We start from the raw sequence: 5,602 nt of genomic DNA, 5'->3' as shown, positions 1-5,602 counted from the left end.
TTTTGACATCTCATTGCCTTTTTTTCATTAATATGATGAGGTTGTTGGCAAATGGTTAACTCATCCTACTCTTATGGACCCCCACTGTCATTACTTTGGACACACTTTTGTGGCCAGCTCGTCTCTTTTAGCTCTGTTTTGGGTTTGCTGTTCCACAAAGTTGGGCTCTTTTGCTGCATTTCTGTTTGGTGCAGAGCAGGTAGTGTGCAGCAGATTTTCAGGCTTAAACAAAAAAAAAAAAAAGACTTTGAGAACAAAAACTAAACAGCAGGATACTAATAAATCTTGAGGCTTATCACTACAATTTAGCCCTTTCACAGAGTAATGTAATGTAGAGATAAAGAATCAGCATTATGGTAATGTTCTGATTTTCTTCTGGCATCAAAATATGTTCGTTTCTTTCTTGGTGCACTGAGATTTCCCCATTATGTCTGTACTCCAGGCTTATTAGGTTCAATAATTTTCCTAAAACAGCTGCGCTCTGGAGTTTTGGAAAACATTACTCCAGCAGGACTAAATGGTGCATTTGTTGGGGACTGTTTGTAGCTGGGGGATTAATACAGCAGTGTGATTCAATAAGACAGTATGCTGTTTTTGTATTCATGGCAATATAAGACCTTACTTTAAAAAAAAAACAACGTTTAAATCTTTAAAGAATTTACTGCTTTTGTAGTGAAGAAAGTGTGTTGAGGGTTAAAGTGACAGACCAGGAGAAAGGGGGGGGAAGGAGGCAGTTAGTTGACCTCATTTTGGGACACATAGAGTTCCAGATAATTTATTTATTCATTTATTTATTTATTTATTGGTCAGGTAGTGTAGTTCCCTGCTGCTGCTTGTACAGCTGGAAAAAATGGGTCTTTGTGGCTCAAAATGGGCCTTTGTGGTAGTAGCTTTGCACTTAAGCTTGATTGGGTTGCATAGAGTTAAGTTTGGGACTCAACAGAGATTTGTGAATTTTTTGGGGGGTGAACAAAATATATTTTTAAGCTTAAGTAAATGATATCCATTTATAAAAACCAAACAAACAAAACAATGACAACAACAAAAAATCCCTTAAGGTTATAAATCACAGCCCTGGGGATTTTCTTTCATGGGAAGACCAAAGCCTCTTTTGTAGGAGCCAAATTATATTTGGGAGAAAAAAAAGTAGCTGTAGGCTCATTCTCAGAAGCTAGAACCAGATCCAGATGTGCAGTGTGCCAGTGGAGAAGAGGTATTTGTGTCTGACAGCACAGAGTGCACATATTTATAAATGAACATTTTTAACATTATTTAATGCCCTAATTAAAAAAACAAAACAAAAAACAGCACATCCATTTTGACTTAAGAAAACCATCAAAATGTTCAGCATAATGTTAGCGTTGGAACCAGTTCACTGCTGGTTGTAGTCCAGTCATGAAAATCATCAAAGACTCCTGCTTTGAGCGATAATCTGTGTTTTCTTTAAGGATAGTTTAATTTCGTCTGTGAAATGGAGAACCTCTGACAATTCACTTCACCGTGTGTAGACTGAAATGTGTATCCATTACATAACAGTCTTATAAGGAAAAATGTCACTGTCCTTTTCACAGGATATGATGTTCCAAGCCTTTGTGCTATAAACTAAGGTGAGCAATCACACAGAACCCTAATTCAGCTGTCAGAAAATGATGCAGTGTCCCACAAATGGATTACTATACAGGACATGAAGCCATGCAGCCATTAATCTCCAGAAGTGTGAACAGGCAGCAGCCCCATCCATCAGTAATCTCATCTTAAAGCCCCTCTCCACCGCGAGAAAATTCAGTGGAGGGTATCAACTGGAGCCGTTTTACATTCGAGAAACATATTTGCTGTTCGGGCCTATACTCACATTCTGGTGTCCTGTGGGGCCTCGATGGCTGTAAAATGCACCCACTGTAATACCCAAGCAGGGTGAACACACAGTAAATCAATACACATCATGAGTTTTATTTAGGTGAAGGTAAGAGGAACACAGCCATACACAACATCAGGAGAAACAAAAAAAAATCTCACAATGGATCAATAACATGTTGTTATTGAATTATTTACTAACTATAGATCTTGTGACTGCCTGTATCAGTCATAGTAACAAATCCCACAGCTCTGCAGAACTTTTGTCTCTTTTAGGCCATTGTTTTGGGGTTTGTTTATTTGTTTTTCCCTACAATCTTTTGATAGAAGCTAACTGGACTGGTTGAGTTTTTCTCAAAAATACAAAAATTTTTCGATTCCCACTAAAGAGGCTTTGGTTTTCCACCGAATGTAATTTTTAACTTGAAGTTATTTTTATAAGATGGATATAATTTACTTGAGCGAAAAATATATTTTAATCATTAAAAAAAATCACAGACCTCTCTTAAGGAACTTAACTAGATGCAGACCATAAGGATTATTTTTGCCCTTTTCCCTGCATGATATTTTGATAACCACATGAGCGTTCCTGTCATTTTGTGATCAGCAGAGATAATTTGCATGAGACAATGTAGACATTTGGAGTCATCATCTGGTCGCTACAATTGTAGCCAGTAGTTTATATAGTTTAGATCAAATTATGGACCAAGCATCTTACATACTATCATGATCAGAAAACACTGTGTTGTAGTTCACACACATACATGCGACTACTCCACTCTTTCAATGACTCTAAGGCTTCCATTTAAAACACCCATTTTCTTAGAGACCACTGCATCTCTGTTAGTAATGTTCTAGTTAAACTGAGGCCTATATGAATTACAGGAGAATGAGGGCAGAACAGTACAGCACATCAAAAATGATACACACTTTGAACAAATCTTATTTTCGATTCCTTCTTTCTTGCCCACAGAGCCATGAAGGTACTTGCCTGAGTTCTTGGTAATGTACCCTCACAGTCACAGCTTGAACCCGCAGTAATGAAGCATATACACAGACACTGGTGGTGACAAATCATCCTCCTCAAACCCTGACAGCAGGGGTGAGAACGGGAGCAGTGGTTCCCTCTCTTCCTGACAGTGAACTGACACTTGTCATGACTCTGAGCCGAGATATGGAGCCCAGAACCAATCTGCTAATGCAGCTCAGTGGAATAATCGGAGCGAGCTGTAAAGTCGCAGGCAAAGCCTTATCAGCATGAGAAAGCTGTAACCGGACGCGCGTCTAATTCATCCCTTCACCTTGAGAAATGTTTTAATTCCAGTGAATTCCTGCTGCATATCAAAGACTGAGAAATCTTCCAATCTCTGACGCAGTGGACTGTGAAGTGTTTATCACTCAATTTTTTTTTTTTTAATCCCCCACTCATGCTGCTTCTGTTAATGTGTAGCCCTTTAAAGTCCGATGCTCCACAGCAGGCAGGTTGGCAGAAGTGTTGGTTTTATATTGAGTGCAACCGGAAGCCCATTAATTGGCACGCCCAGTAGTTTACTTGCCAGGCCTTGTAGGAACAACCTGAGCTGAGTTCTTTCACCGCTTGGAGAAGGTCCAAATCTTCACACTGTCTCGATGTAATGTTACACCTGCACTGCAGAAACATTTCTGTTTTTCGCATGACAATTCAGAGGTAATATTCCTTATGTTCTGGGTTTTCTTTTCAAACATCAAGCTACACAGTTTGCAACAATGTCTCAGTGTGGAACAGAGAAACAAGCCAAACCAGCGACTGCATCTTTCTATACCATAAATCCTTGCACACACACACCCTCGTCTGAATAGAGCTCTTTTTCTTTCTCTCCCCTCTCCCGCCATGCATCTTCGAGTTATGCCATTAAGTGCTACATCCTACACCACAAAGTTCACTCATCCACAAGCACACACTCTGTGCAACGATTATGCCAACTGCCACACCCCTTTTGCTGACCTACGTAGAGTCACTTTAATGTTTTAAAAGAAGTGAAACTAGCAGCTGTTTTACTGTATTATTTTCACTTCATTTACTTCACAACTGAGAATTGAATTTATAAATCATCATTTGGATGATGTCGCTCTCTATCCGCTTAGCCTTAAATTATGTTTAGTTACTAATTATGCTGGGACATCATCCCACAAGACAAAAAAGAAAGAAAAAAAATGCAGTCATTTCCTTTGAGAAGGTGGTGCAAGCTAATATAGATAGTTTTACTTTGATGTGTAGACCTATATGAAGGCATGTTGCCTTAGGTGACATACACAGTACTCACAACCATAATGGCACCATCATTGAGACATTAAACAATGTCTAGAGCCCCTATTTCCACTTACTGGCCAACCAGCGCACCTTGCAGAGTCTATTTGGAGCGGTGATGAGCATGCCTCCTGAGACAACAAAACCGTGAAAACTGGCCCCATTAATTTTAAATTAGGTTATACACGATAAGTAGGCTATTCCCAAAGTGAACTTATGTCACAAAAGTCTCTGTCTGCCCTCTGTCTCTGCCTTTCTAATGCAGCTATATGTCTGATAATAGATAATAGCTGTCATAATTCATTACTGATTATTGACCTCTTATCGCCATCCATTCCCAATTACTGACTACTGATCACAATCCATTCCCGGCTACTGGCTTCTGACCTCCATTTCAAAGCTATTGACTTTCAGCTTACATTCGTCAACTGATCTCTATCCATTTCAACTCACTGATTAAATAATTCCTCGAAACAGACCTCATAATTCCTTAAATCTTTCCAGACTGGCAACCCTCAGTGACTCTGAGGCACTGACAATGACTTTACTTAAATCACAGCTACTGCCCTTTTTCCATTTCCTTTTGTACGCTGTTGACTTCCATCCTAGCCACCAACCGTTTTCCATCTTTACCTAGTGTCCCCTTCCACTCCTCTGTAAATTCCTAGCCACTGACCTCCATCAATTCTTAGCTGCTGATCCCTCACCATTTGTCTGTCCATTACTATCCAGTTACTTCAACCCATTCCTGTCTACTAACCTCCCACCATTCCTTTGTCCATTACTAGATACTCAACTGATTCTCAGTCACTGATTTCCATCCATTCCTAGCTACTGCCATCCTACCATTGCAGTGTCAACTCCTAGACTCTGACTTTTAATAGATTCTTAACTTCCAACTATTTCTAGCCACAGAACTGTGACAGCTCTATCCAAACCTAGCTGTTGAGCTCTTCCATTACCATGTACATTTTGAGCCAGACACTTCTATTAACTTGTATCCATGGACTTTCACTATTCTTTCACTATAACCGATATCTTTCCATGTATCTGTCCATTTCTATCTAGTAACCTCCATCCATTTATGGTTACTAGCTTCCCACCATTCATTTGTCCATTCCTAGACACTCAAATGATTCCTAGCCATTGATTTCCATCCATCCCCAGCTACCATTCCACTGTCAGTTCCTAGACTCAGATTTTTAAAAGATTCAAAGCTTCCAACCATTTCTAGTCACTGAACTTTGACAACCCTAGCCAAGTCTAGCTGATAAGCTCTTCCAGTACTTCATACAGTTTGAGCCATGCATTTCTGTTCAATCTTATTTACATACTTCGTCATTTTATAGCAGCTGACCTCCTTCCATTTCTCTGTCCATTCATAGCCAGAGCCTTCTATCCATTCTTAGATACTGAACTCCCTACCATTAGTCAATCACCTTTATCCACCCTTTGCTACTT

The sequence above is a fragment of the Astatotilapia calliptera genome, chromosome 10 (assembly GCF_900246225.1).
Source record: "Astatotilapia calliptera chromosome 10, fAstCal1.2, whole genome shotgun sequence".
Lineage (NCBI taxonomy): Eukaryota > Metazoa > Chordata > Actinopteri > Cichliformes > Cichlidae > Astatotilapia > Astatotilapia calliptera.
Note: the sequence above shows the minus strand (reverse complement) of the source record.